We start from the raw sequence: 15,154 nt of genomic DNA, 5'->3' as shown, positions 1-15,154 counted from the left end.
TTCACTTTAAAAAAATATGATATACATATATGAGCTCAACACAGTGAACGACTGAATAATAGAGGAAACCTTCTACTAAGTATGTGCACAAAAATGTACACTAAAATTCACATATTAAATGCATTGCAGGAGTATTGGCTCAGCACTGCACTGGGTGCCATATGGCACCCGTGGGCGTTGACAGGTTAATGAATTCAAATTTTAAACACAGTGTGTGCTAACTAGCCTATTCCTTGTCCTTGCAAATACATAAATGTAATATTATTTATAAGTGTGGAAGTAATTTTTGGTGTTTTAAAATTCTTATGTATCGCAGTAATCACGTAATATTAACCGTGAATTTTGTAATAATTCCCTGAAAAACGGATGAATTATGCTTTGTGTATTATTCTGCTTCGATTGGCCAGACACTCCCGTTTACAATAAGATATTGGGAGAGATGATTACAACCTAAATTGCCAGAATATTTTCAATCTATTCTTAATAATCATACAATTGTATTAATATATTGTATTAATAATGTTTCATAAATTAGCTTAACATGATTTTTAAATAAAAAAGGGACCCTCAAGAAATAATAATCAACATTATAATATTTTTGCCTCAACTTTGAAAGTGTGTATGTAGTAGGTAAAAAAAGTGGACTTTGTTCAATGTTTTTCGACTGAAATCCGGAAACTACATAAGAACTAACAAGCTTCAATGGAGGAAAAGAGATGAACACTACGTTTAACTTAAATACTGAATGAAATGACTACAGTGCAACCTCGATATAACGACACCCCACGGTGCACTAATAAACACTCGCTATAGCGAATTGTCGCTTTACCGGAGGTGGAGCAAATAATAGCCAATATACCTGTTGCGAACAGATATACAGGAGCAGGAGTGATGCGGCGACAGATAAATATCTATCCGATAAACGTAAGCATAAATCCAGACGAAAGGCGATGTTTTTTTGCATCACTAAATTTCCTTACTCAAATAACGACTAACTATTCAAACAATTTATAAGCACCGCACTGAATAAAAATCATGCAAAGCATTGTTTCGTCAATCATTATATTTTTCAAACGACAGTTTACCACATAAATTTGAGACTGAGCACTCCATTAACTTCATTTCTAACAGATCGCTAGCAGTTACAGAGGTTAAGGAGTCTTGATGAAAGTCTTCCGGCGGTGAAACCCTCGCTATGGCGAGAGCCGACGTCGAAAGGGTCTCGTAAAAACGAATTTTTTAACACGCTTATTATAGGGTCAATTGACGGTGCATCGGCTATCTCTCGTAATAGCGGGAGTGTCGCTATAGCCTGTACTCGCTTTAACGAGGTTCCACTGTATTGCGTTTTAACTAAAATACTAATGGTGGGTTTAAATGATGCAAAATAATTTTTATGTGAAAATTTCCCAGCAGGAATGGAGAATTTAGGCTCGAGTTCTTTTTAAAATGTAAAAATAAATCATTAGTTTAATTGAATAATGGGACTTATGTGTCGGAAAAAAATTTGGTCACTTTTCTAATTACGAAAGGGAGGTAGTGTGGAGAAATGGCAGAGATTTCCTCTTCTTCAGCACATATTTCACATTTATTTAGTACCTCCATTGGAAAAAAAAACTTTCGAAATAAAAAGTGGGGATGATATACACTTACAAGAGGTGGAATAGTGTTGGAAAACGACTTGACTGGAAAATATTTAAGATTAAAAAAAAATAAAAATTAACAAAGGCAAAAAAAAATCACTTGGAAAAGTGGTCCATGGGTGGAAAAAAATCAGTTTGTTTGATAAAAAGACAAAAGAAATGAAATATACTCCTGAACCTCATACAATCACTATTGATTATTATTTGTTGAAGTTAATGAATTAACCAATTGCTAATTTAAATTAAAAGAAATGAGCGAAAGGGTTGCCAAGGGCCAAGTGTTGTTGATTAGTTACAGGATAAGATGAATCAATCAAAGAGACAACCACGACGTGTATAAAATTGAAATTAATAAGATCATTATTTACATTAATACTATGTCTATAGTTAATTATGGAGCAAAAGAAGAATTAATTCCATTATTACTATTTTTGAACCATTCTTTTCGAGGTGATGTGCAATCTATTTTTTCGTGACAATGGGGTAGTTCCATTCATCAAAGAAAATGAAAGGTATTTATTGCGATTCGTTACCCACCATTAGTGTATTCATAATATACAAATTATTTGGTATTAGAAATACCGGTTTAGACGAATGGCAATGGTCAATTTTAACTGCATTTGAAAAAGGCCAGATTGGCGCCCATGCGATGCCACTCCATGTGACGTCACAGGGACCTAGTTTCTATAGGAGTAGATTCGAGTTTTACATCGTCTGAGATTACCAATGCATGCATGAGGCACAGACTTCAGGGAAACACCTCTTAATAATTACCCATTAAAACTGCCTATGTTCGGAAAGTTTCCTTTGCTTGATACGGTATTAATAGCCCTCATTTAAGCGCTACCTGCTAGCAGGGTACTCTGCTTGCCCCAATGTCACCTCCCACGGCGGCAGCGGGAACCAGAATGACGTCACACGGTCTTTTCCCAGCATTCATACTTGGCCGTCCCACGCTTGAAAATTTTCACTTTTCATTTAATCGCGAAAAATAGATATCATCATTTAAAAATCAAAAAGGGTGAAATACGTACTCTAGGGGTAATAATCTTTCCATTTAGGCAATGAAAAAATAATAGGAAACCACCCTATTGTAAATATTCATCTCTGCGATTTATTTTTAATTTCGAGCTACGCTTCGTTGGAAATATTTTCCATCGGAATTGATTTTCCTACACAATGCACCACTTTCAAAAGCTATACCTTGAATTTATTATCAGGAGTAATTTTTTTCTTATCGAATCACTATACTTATCATCACTCATCACTCATCTCAGTGTTTTTATTTCCCTTTTCGTTTTTTCCAGTTTTTTTTTTCGCGCGAAAGATTTCCCATTCGAATTAATTTTCTTACTTCATTAATCACCTCTCAGCACGGCACATTTTTTGTTTTTTGAGGTGCTTTTATCGCAATTTCTTTTCACTCTGGTTTTTTCTCCCGAATTTTTTCTTTTATTTCTAATTTTTTTAATCCTATGAACCGCCTACCCAACTTTGAGCTATGTGGCTTTCGTAGCCTTCACATTTTGTCATTTACAGGATGATTTTCTTCGGAGAATTATACGTCTGAATCGATTGTTTTGCTCAATGAAACATGTATGTAAGTGTGTAGAATTTCATTTTTTCCTTTTTGAAGTTTTTAAATCCGAAATATTTTTCAGCCAAGGTGGTTTAGACCTCTTGACCAATGAATCAGAACCAACTATCGTTGTCAATAATGTGTAGTCACCCGCGGGTCCCATTTTACTGGTGGGGCCGGGTCGGTAGAAACTTGGAGGGACAACACTCGTCAGGGTAAATTGCATCCTTTGTCTTAATGCCACCAAGAGCCGACGAATGCGAAATGGGAGTCAAACTCCAGGAGCAAAAGCCCTAGCGGATGCAATGCGTTGAGGAAACTCATGTCCACGAACAAGTTTGGCTGTTGGAGTGCTTTTCTTTTTCGCGATCCGCGGCGAGGTTTGTCTTCTCTTTAGACTTTGGATATTTGGACTTAACCTTTCATGTCTTTCGAAAGTGTGTGTCTGTAACTGAGTGCGTTTATTCCATGTGCGTTAATGGAAGGGAATGAATTTGTTGGATGAGGCAGATACTTTGTGGAGATCCTATATGAGATATGAAGTGAAGTACTTTGCACTTTTCACATAAAAATTTATTAAACTACAGTCGACATGTTTCGCTGCACTGCAGCATTATCAAGACTAAACCAAGAAATTAACCATACCAATATATGTAAATACAAAATTGCACACTCGCAAACATTTGAGAAGGTGGGGTGGAGGGAGGGTGGGTTGGGAATTTTAAACCATAAAACTGACCAACGGTCAAAATAAACTGACCAATGGCACTCGTCCTGTCGCCGTCCCCCCCGAGTCTCTCCCGCTTAGCTTCCACGTTTGGTCCCGTACTCCTTTTCATTTCCGAGAGCCGTAACACCGTAACTCGTCATAAAGATCGGATGGGCGTGAAAGAGCAAACTTCGGCCTTTGCGCATGCGGCATAGCTTGAAACGGAAGATAGGTACCCCAGGGACAAATTGATACACTGTCAAGTTTTTTTACGTTTATATTCAATGAATTCATCGGTTGTGCAACATTAGAACTAGGTCATGGAATATAAGGTAGGTTATTTAAAGAAAAATTACCATCATAGATCAATTGCACAAATCTATAGCTAAGAGACATTCAATTTTAACGTATTAATTGATTTATTACAATATCATATAGGCCTGCTAAGTTTTTGCGCATTAAATAAATTGTTTACAATTTGTGTAAATAATTATCCACATGGCAAAGCAAATCAGGGCATTATATAAGAAGTAATTGTTTTTCATATGAGTAAATTCAATTAATTTTTGACGTAGAGAAAATATTTTATTTGGAAAATAAAAGCAATATAGATGAAATAAATTACTGTTGTGAAACTTTTACCATAGATTTTTGGTTTAGTGCACGGGGATATCCTCGGATTAGCTCGAAATCTAGTTTTAAAGGGCGACCATGCTTTATTGTCATGGTTATATGATTTAAGGCCCCCGCGCACTGGCAACATTTTCAAAGCAACTATTTAGTTGCTTTATGGAAGTTCAAATGAAACACAGGGTATTGACTGCGGTCCCGCGCACTGGCGACTTTTTAGTTGCGGCAACTAAATAATTGCGTCCGGACCTATTCAGAGGGTGATTAAACTGTTGCCGGAAGGAATAGGTCGCGTGGGTTTTTGCCCAACCCCGCGCACTCTCAACTTTTCAGTTGCTTCACGGCACTTGTTCGGAGCACATTTTGGGAAGGGTTTTGAAAAATGACAAGCCTCGATATACATTTTAGAGCATTTTGGCGCTAAAAATTTAAATTTAAGCAGATACAGTTATTATATTTCAATATTAGGCACTTTTTTAAAATATCTTTTATATTCCTCTAATGGTATGGGGGGATGTATCACTCCCCTCCCCACCATATTTACGCCACTGACTGCATCCCAATCCTTCCTAGCTCGCGTCATATTGTATTTTCTTGAGTTTCCTCCCCATGTGTTTCTCTATCCAACGTAGGCTCTTCTCAATAGTTAGGTCTCCTTTCCATGTATAAGTAGATGGATATATCTCTTCCCTGATATCTGGTCCCATGTTAAATAGCCACTCCACCATTCTTAAAGCTTCACTGGTGCCCAATTTGCGATTAAAGCTGTTGATGATCATTTCTGCTACCTATGTAAACTAGATTTATTTAATTTAAGTTAGATATCTATAATATTTAGGTGTTTGAATTTGTGATCATTTAATTAATTGGAATTAAAGGCAACAAAATTTTAGATTAAACGAAAGTTCTATGAACTTCTCCTACCAATTTTACATGCAGTATAGTTTATGTAAATTACTCTAAAAAGAGGATAGTCCACAAGGACAAATACTGTACCCAAAACCTTTTTTTCCTTTGCTTATTTTTTCGCTGTCTCAGAATGAGCGCAACAACACAACTAGCTTCCACGAGATCCATTGTAAACTGAGCAAAGAGGCAACCATTTCATCGCCAGTGCGCGGTAGCGAACTATTGAGTGAGTAAATTGTTTAGTCGCCGGTAGTTAAAGTTGCCAGTTCGCTGGGGCCCTTATTTAAATAAAATGTGATAAGGCTTAAATTCAAAGCGAAGCTTCCTGGGAAAAAGAAATCTTAAAATATAATCACGTCAAATAGCAAATTATTGCATAATTTAAAGATTTTTAACATGATCTCTTTGTGTTCATTATGAAATTGATTTTTAACAATAGAATAATGTGATAAGAGCTTCTTTAAAAAAAAAAGGAGTTCAAATTTTAAACAGCCGCAAAATTATTCTTTGCCAATGCGTGCATTCACCGTCCAAATGTTACGTTATCAAAAACTAATTTTGCGATTCTGGGACCAGTAATTTGGGTCATAAGGTGATAATTACATTTTTATGTACAGGTATAGTTTTGCAATGCGTCTCAAACTCGTTTTTAAGCAATTTATAATGTTCCATTGAGAAATAAGGTAATATAATTTTTGTACAAATTCCAACATATGCTCATCTGACTGTACTTCATCCATAGACTTAGCCTAATCTCCCTTCCTCGTCAACTGGTTTTCTGACCACTTGGGGGTTCCACACACCACCGTTGTCTCCACCTCCTCCTGTCCAAGTCCTTCTCTTTGGTTTTCTTAAAACTTCCTCTTTTGCGTACCTCCCTATCAACATTTAATCTTTTATTGATTCCTAAATCACGAGTCTTTGTAGTGAAGGAGGAAGAGGTGGCATGAAGTGTGGATGGGGTGAGTGAGGGGTGTGAGATGGAGTGAATATTGAAGGGGATGTTGAAAACTGTGGAAAAGGGTGGAATGTTGAGTAAACGATGAGGTTAAAGGAGGGATATAAAATTTTAGTTATAGTTACTGTGAATTGAAAATGGAAGTATATTAAGGTACGGGAGAATGTTTGAGTACTTAGTAAATATTTCATGCTTACCTACATTAATAGCAGACTAGTTTAATAATAATACGATACCTATCCATATGGTGTAAAAAAGTTACACAAGGACACAGAGTAGGTTTATTATTTTTTCCTATTCTCATGCTAGCACTCTGGGATCTGGTTGTTGTAATGGCTGTGGTGTTGATTTGTCAACCAATGGGTGCGGATTCAAATACCGGTGGAGGCGAAGATTTTTCAAAGATTCCTCTGAGTAGAGTACTGTGAGGAGGACTTTTGAAGCACAGCACTCCCTCTGTCGGATGGTATGTCAGCTAATATCACTACCATAGATACCACCGTGATTGTGCAATTTTATCTTCTTTTCCTCTTCACTCTTGCTGCTCATCGAGGCTGGATCGTCATCTTTATTAATAATTTCATTATTTTCTTGATAAAATACATGTAATCTGCTTTAAACGAATAGGTGCCTCTGATGGCTGCGTTTCAAATGTTAACCGTACTAATGATAACGTCAACATAAATTATTACAATGTATAACAGCAAACAATATATCATTTCTGCATACTGTTAGGAAATGAATTGGCCCCAATATTGAACCTTGAACACCGTATCCCATTTTAAAAGTTTATACATACATACGTATAGAAAGGTCATCTTTAGAGAGATTCTTCCCCAAGACTTGCCATTAAATTCTTATTAATTAATACATTTAATTATAACTATTTAGTGGGCTGAGTGTTATCAAAATCATCTGAAACTATCTCCTTCCGTGATGGCTTGAGATCTGACATTCCTTCGAGACGTATGGGCAACGGGCGGAATCTCTTCAAATAGACCGCCGTGTTAGAATCGTTGAATAGATGATGTAGAGCGCCCGCTGCTGTGTGTTGTCTTGCGATGCTGTCTCGGTGTCCTTTGCGTTGCTGGCGCAGCCATCGTAATGGTGGTGCTGTATTTTCATAAAAAGGAATTAAGATACAACATTATAACACTTTTTTATGCTTGAAAAACTCGTACTTTTGTTTAGCTTAGCCAGGAATGCTGATGCCATTATAGTTATAATATATATAACTATTTACAGTATATATATATAATTTAATTGGTGGAGAAGAGTTTCCATCAGTCTACTTAGAAATTTTAATCGGTAAAGATATTGTTCTATGCTTACGTTCCGATTTTCAGAAAGGAATTCAACGTTTATTAGACTATTGAATCATGAGAATTGCTTCGTGTGAAAAATTCCCAGAGAAAAAATCATTCCCCTTGACAGAGCATCGAACCTGGATTCCCCGATTTCCGGTCGAGTTCTTCAGCTAATTAAGCCATTAATCAGTGAGTAATCATAAGTAAGTTTCTATCTTGGAATAAACATATTCGGGAAATAACAGGTAATTTTGAATAAGATTTTGTTAAAAGAATACTAGGAAAGTGCGACGACAAAGTGAGAGAAATAAGCTTCTGTAAATGCGAAGAGAGGCCACAAAAAAACTTGAACGGAAATAAAAGAACACGTAAAGTTTCGAATTTTCTACCGTTGCGGTCTTCGTGTGGAAGGAGACGAGTAGGGACTGAGGAGGAGGAGAGAGGATGACCAGAGGCTGAGGAGATTAGGATGAGAAGGTGGTAGGGAGAGGGTGGGGAATGGGGGAGGGGAAAGAGGAGAGGGCTATCAAGAGGAGTGGGCCCTGTTAAGACCAGACGGGTTGAAAGCTTGCTGGTGTAGCCATATGCATCATTGTTCCAAAGTTTTCAATTCTGGCGATGAGGCGGAGGGTGGGAGGGAGGCAAGTATTCCTATGTGGATACAATCATCAACATTCAAAATGTGGGAAAAGGCGTGGGTAGGGACAGGAAGCGAAGCAGATGGGGAAGTAGAATTGCAAGAAACTCGATGGTTGTTAACCCGGAGGTTGAGCGAAGTGGTGGTTAGATTAGTGGTGGCAGAATGCGGGGCAGGAATTGCACAAGAGGATATAAAATACATTGCTAGTTGCGCAAGTGGGGGACGGAGTGGAGGGAAGCGGAAAAGTAAAACATTTGTAAGGAAGTGACTGGGTAATGAGGATCGCACAGGTTTTGCACCGGGGTCGTCGGCAAGGGATAGGTGAAGTGCTAGTTTGGGTAGTGAACCTTGAGAGTGGTTTAGTCGTTTTGAGAATGGAAGACAGATTTGGTGGCCGACGGAAGGATGGACAGCTAGAGAAGATTTTTTTCAGTAGTGACATTGTTGGAAAGAATCGGAAAAAGGCTTCTGATGATTCCGTTCAAAGCCTGCACGCCACGGAAGTATGTGGTGGAAAGGGAGAGATGTGTGGATTGAATATTTGTATGAATTTTGGGCTTATAGGTATTGTGCAGGATTTTCTTACAAAGAAGATTATCAGGATATCCTCTACGAAGAGGAGAGTGGTTAAGATTATTAAGAAAAATATCCAAGGATTCGGGGTTATTGCAAATTCTGTGGCCTCTTACTGAAAGAGGAGAGTAAGGAAGGGATTGTTTAGTATGTGAGGGGTGACAGCTGTTGAAGTGTGGGTATTGTTGTTTGTTAGTAGGTTTAATGTGGACTGAAGTGATGAAATGTTTAATTTATAGGGAAATGGTAACGTCGAGAAATGTTATTCGGGAGAGGGAGTGGTGAGAGGTAAAGGATAGTTCGGAGAAATCATTGAGTGCCGAAATGAAAGAGCTCAGTGAGTCTTCTTAACGAGACCAGAGAGGGAAAATATCATCTATATAGCAAAGCCCAAGTGAGGGGTGAAGTGGGTAGGAAGATAAGAAGGATTCTTCAAGGAGACCAAGAAAGAAACATACGTATGAAGAGTTAAATCTACTTCCCATGGCGCAGCCTTTGATCTGCAGATAATTTTTATCGTTTAGGAAGAAGGCATTTTTAGTGAGAATTAGGTGAGAGAGATCGACTAAAAAGTCAGTATCTGAGGTACCTGAAGTGCAGGTCGATTGTCAAGAAAGTGTGGAAGGGAGGCGAGGCCTTCTACATGAGGTATCTTTTTTTAAATAAATTTAAGAGGAGAAGGTAGTCGGGATGCTGCTCATGGAAGTAATGGGAGACAAATGCGTGGTGCCTGACGGACGAATTTCATAATCGTTTTTCATGTCATTTTCCCCAGAGTGGCGAAGAAATATTATTTCAGAAACATGACAGAATTAATCTTCGACGACAATGTGAACGTCGCATTAATTTATTTTCGACCAAGATACGTTACAAGAGATTTTTAAATGGCTTGATGTATGTTGAAGACTTAAAAATGAAATATTACTTCAAATATATGAAAGTAAGTTACTCTAATTTTTTTATTGTTAATTCGGGAGAGCTCAGATGGTATGGGCATCAGAGAAGACTATTTGAGATAAGAATTTGTTGAGAAGAACGTTATTTCCTCACCCGTCCGCTCATTCAATGTCCGTCACCTGCTGATTCCTGGAGTGCACCGCCTTTGTGCTGTCCCCGAGCCGCACCGTCCAGGACTTTGTCCACCGATGTGCTCTTGGTTGGACATCGGGAGAGTGGGACGCCGTAGCACATCCCCTCTGGTGATCATTGACTCGGATGCAGTGTCTGGGGAAGGGAGAGAGCAGAACAAGCGATAAAGGGCCATTCACTCCTGTGTGAAAAAATGGGGAAACATCTAAAGCTTCCGCATTGCAGAAAAAGATTTCCACGCAGAAAAATAGAATAGTCAGTGCAGAACTAGTCAATCGGACTTTTGGACACATTTCCCTTCCAAAAAGATAAGCAGCATGCCAAATTTAACAGTATCTTTTAATTTCTTCTAATAAATCTTATAACAAATTTAATATTATCTAGTAAAGTAGCTGTAATTTTTTCTTCTCCGACGAATCAATAAAATCGTCGTACAAACAGGTAGTTACTGCACCCGGAGGCAACGGCGCGCCCTCCGTTCCACACCCTAAGTCAATTACAAGCAGAATTTGTCGGTTTAATGTGAGTAACAGTCTAATTAGCAAAATCACATCAATTGAATCTCTCTCGCGCCGAGTGTGTGATAAATACGAAACTCGAATGACTTAAGCATTGACATTCTGTGACCTTTATGCAGTTAAATGACAAAAAAATTGTATCAACTGTGGCTAGAATTCGGTACTCGGTTGTGCATAATACAAGCCACAGAGTCATTTTATTGCGAACCGTCTTTGTTTACTTGAAGTGGTTGGTTTGTCGGGGGATCAGACGACTACAAACCTCGTCACCCACCGCCATCGCTCCGACTCCCACTCGAATATAAAGATAATTCAGCAACATTAAATAGTATGTGGTGTTAGTAAACGGTACGTAATGTATTGGAGTTCTCATTTCAGTTTATTTTACTGAAGTTTATTGACCTTCGGATGGGAGATAGCACATTGTACATTATAGTTGAGTTCTTCTTCTTCCTTCAAGGATTAGGCTTCTAAGCCTGTTCCGGATAGTTGAGTTAAACCTTTAAATAATTGAATTATAATCGCACAATAATTTATCATAAAAAACGATTATCACATTTTCCTTTCGTGCATAATGATTTAGAAATCCTCCTTGGTGTTTATGATTGGCAACAGCAGTGGTGTAAGAAGGGGGGGAGTAAACAGGGGTCACGCGCGTCCCCCCAACCAATTAATTTTAGCAGTAAAATATTCCCCTGTAGAACAAATTTATTCTAACCCATCGATATGATTTCTCTAAATAGATTTTAGACGATCCATCAATTGTTTAATTTTAAGTGCCGAAATAGCATAAAATATCTTTTCTGGGGGTAAATATGTTCACATTCTTCCAGAGGAGGGTTCCAACCCCCTGTCCTCCCGGGTTGCGCCCACCCCTCCCCACAAAAACACATCGTCCTGACAACGATCCAGTGCAATAGGAAGCATTTAAAGATTTCACTGCTGCGATATCAACACGAGAACGGAAATGTGTAAACTTGGGAATGCACCGTGAAACCACCCATAGTGTGCAGGCGAATGCACAGAAAATAGAGCGTGTTGCAATTAGGTTCCTGAATTCACTTGTCAACTCGTACTTTCAAATAAATTACCTTAACGCAGTGAAATTAAAAAAAACACCTAACTCTGCAACTATTTGCCCTATAGCAAGCCTTTATTGGTATAACACGTAGTACGTGATTATACGAGAGGAATGTATTGGGTCTTTTTCTGGCTCCCTGAGTAGTCCCTTCCCCCCTTTCAGTACCTCCCCCCAAACCACCTCCTCGTCCCAACGACGCGTAAACAAAACCGCCTTCGTGATATGCACTCGGTCTCAAAATCAAGGCCAACAGTTTAGACTCTTCGTTGGGCTATTCGTTCCTCGCAACCTCCCCTCATATCCTGATGCAATTCCCCGCCCTTCATTACCTCTGGGGTGTAAGTAGGGATTTCCCCTTAGTCCTCCCACTGTCGAACTGAAGTACTAGTCTCACAGTAGTTCGGTTAGTGTTGAGAGGCGGATTATCCTTCACTGAAGAGTACTGGTAAGTCCTTTGATCATAAATGCTCTATTATTCCATGATTTTTGTGCATTTTTAATCATAATTTTCATTACTTTTGCGGCAGAAGGCAATAGGAATTGTTTAAAATTAATGGAGTTACAGTACTGGCATTCTTGGTTTAGACTTTTCATAATTCGTAATTATTATCAAAATCTGGCTCTAGCAGCAAGTTCTTCATACGCTATACATAACCACGTACAAGTTAATTTATGAATACATGAACTTGTCACAAATCTTCGCATATGTTTTATTCGATGAAAACTTTTCAAAACTTGACATGAACTTGTAGTAGTTACAGTATCATGAAACCAAGCCTTTCAGAATGGCTTAAAACGGTATGCGTGGCATGCATTTCCAATGTCACATTCCCCTCTTGACATATGAATGAAGGTTGGTAAAGTGTCATCAATACAAATTTCTGTGCTATAGTTTAAGGGATTTTCCTTGCTTTTTTACAGTTTACGAAAGTTGGAGTGAATGATTCAATCAATCCATTGAATGAAAGCACAAGCCAAAAAATGAAGCTATCAACGATCTCCTAAAGCCTTTGCTTCTATCCTTGGAGGATTATCATACGTTAATCGTTTACTCATCTCTCGTGGAAGTAATTTGAAGCTCCCTGTTGTGTTACTCAACGGCAGAATCAAGTGCTAATCCAGTATAGTGGAAGTGTGAAGGGGCTCATCAAATGATTCATTGTTAGTTCAGTGTTCAAAGTGAAGTGTTGGTGAATATAATTGTTTTGGGGAGTCGCTGTGATAAAGCTGATCTCCTCCGCCGATGGGACCAGCAGCAAATAAAAGGTAGGGAGTCTTCTCCTCTTGCAGCATGATTCAATATGAAGCTTTTACATTTTTGCAGAAAATTATTTTTATAAACTAATTTTAGAGCCTTATTTTTCTGTTGAAACGGAAAACTCATTGACACCACATGATGTCTTTTAGAAAATGTGCAATTTTCCTTGATGGTTGGTTGTTGTGTTTCTTTTTGTAATATAACAGGATTAAATATAAATACGATATTCAGACCAGTGAAATATGCATTACATGCAATTATTGCACTTTTATTACCGTTTGACATTGCTACCAATTATCAAAATGAGTATTCTTCACGGTAACATGTGGAAACTTCGTAGAAATATATAACATTTATTTCACAGTCTAAAAAAAAAACGATACATAAAAGGTTTTGATAAATATGTTTTTAAAAACCTCTCTCCCTTATGGCATGACTTAGAAGGACGTACCACTACTGCTTGATTTGACTGCTTGGATACATCTTAAAAATTGTACGTCCTAATAGTGAACGTTACACCCCGTACGTTTTAGTTCACATGCGTCATTCCTTACATTTTAAACTCCATTATGAAAGCGCAAGTTACGTGTAGACCAGACTCTCGAGGATGTATACATTGGGCGTAAACATTGTGAGATAGATGAGAGCAATTATACCACCAAATGGGAAAAGCGGGTTTGAGAGGAAAACGTGTTTGGTTGAGGAAAGTAGATAAGCTTATTCCCATCTTCCTAACTTCACTGCTGACGTGACATGGACGTGCAAACTTTCGTGAAGCCGTGATCGCGAGGGGCAGGACCCTATTTGACCGCGTCTTTCTCCGTTTTGACTCCCAATGGTACAATTAGGGACCATGACACCTGCGATCGTTTAAATCTGGGATAGCTTCACTCAGACTAGGAAAAATAGGCTCTGTATGTATGTTATAACTCGTTCATGAATCAGTTAAAATCCAAGATTTTTTTGTCACAGTTAGAAATTCAAATTCCTTATAGTGGAGGTTATCAGTGAATGAACTTGGCGACTGCTGAATCTGAAATTAAATCAATTATTTCTAGACAGCATTTTATTGCGGCATGAACCATTATAATATTTAAAATGGGGCTTTGCTGATCACTAACGGACTCTTTTAGATAATATGGATATAACCTCAGAACCTCCCATAGGATTATCGACTAATAAAGGCAACTGAATTAACTATGTGTAATTGTAGACATGACAAATTGGATTCTCATGATGAAACGGTAAACATATCACTAACCTCTAGTGAGCATCGTCGATGATGACCATGAATTTCGAACTTCCTTCACGGAAATAAATCAAATCCATCAGGCGCTACTCATGTCTTCCTCTAACCTTCCTTTAACCGCAGGTAAATTATGTCTTCAGTAGGTTATAGATACTCCAGTAGTACCCGTAATGAACTGCTAAGCAATCCCTCTTGTATAATGATGACGGGACCAGGTTACTCCAGCCGGGTATGGGTTGAGATGGGAAACGAATCTGCGAATGAACAGAAAAAAATGAGCATTAATATGTTATAATTATTTCATTCAAGAGTATTTTATTTCTTCGATGTTCAGATGAAAGACAATCAATTAAATTCAATCAATTATTCAGGCTTAATAACACTCATATGACGCCAAGAAAGGTTTGCCATCTTCTAACAAACGCCATTATAAATGAGCTAATGCAAAAAGGCAAAGTAAGCTTTAGTGATATCTATGGCATAGTGAAATATGAGATTCACATTGCTGACAGAATTTAATTACATACGTTCTTTTGAAGGTTGGTGATCTTTGTTCCGAACTTTTGTTTGGGAACTATATAGAATTTTTCGTTTATGCTTGACCAATTAACAAGATAGCAATAATTTGTGCATGTAATGTAAAAATTTATCCGCAATTGAACTGAGGGCAGCTATTTTGAGAATATAAAAAAAACATACAAAGCTGGCGTAGAGTTAGAAAATCAATAGAATATTTACGTTTCATAGAATCTTTACCAACGAAATAACTAGTAGATTCGAAGAAGTATATGCCGGTGTTATCCATAAGCGATGAAAACGAACCTTGAATTTAATAGAAGATACTATTGCTCAATGTGGCTTTTAAGGACCACATATTTGATTCGTTAATTAAACTTGATACATTAGTGGAAATGAAATGCATTGTACGTAGTGTAAAATTGTGTATTGGAGCCTATTCATGCACTAATGCGAACACAATTAGGTATACTTCTTACTTTTGTAATTATCGCG

General features: G+C 37.9%; 1 long non-coding RNA gene across 1 annotated transcript; it reads right to left on the bottom strand.

Moving 5' to 3' along the window:
• Window positions 1–5,877: 5,877 nt before the first annotated feature.
• On the bottom strand, window positions 5,878–14,671 carry LOC124161890. Its single transcript, XR_006865420.1, has 3 exons — window positions 14,156–14,671; window positions 9,999–10,172; window positions 5,878–7,541 (listed from the first exon to the last, which is right to left on the bottom strand). It is a non-coding gene; the product is annotated as an uncharacterized LOC124161890 (long non-coding RNA).
• Window positions 14,672–15,154: the final 483 nt, after the last annotated feature.

This window comes from Ischnura elegans, chromosome 7 (genome assembly GCF_921293095.1).
Source record: "Ischnura elegans chromosome 7, ioIscEleg1.1, whole genome shotgun sequence".
NCBI classification, from domain to species: domain Eukaryota; kingdom Metazoa; phylum Arthropoda; class Insecta; order Odonata; family Coenagrionidae; genus Ischnura; species Ischnura elegans.
The sequence above is the reverse complement of the archived record's forward strand: the minus strand, read 5'-3'. Positions and strand labels throughout refer to the sequence as shown.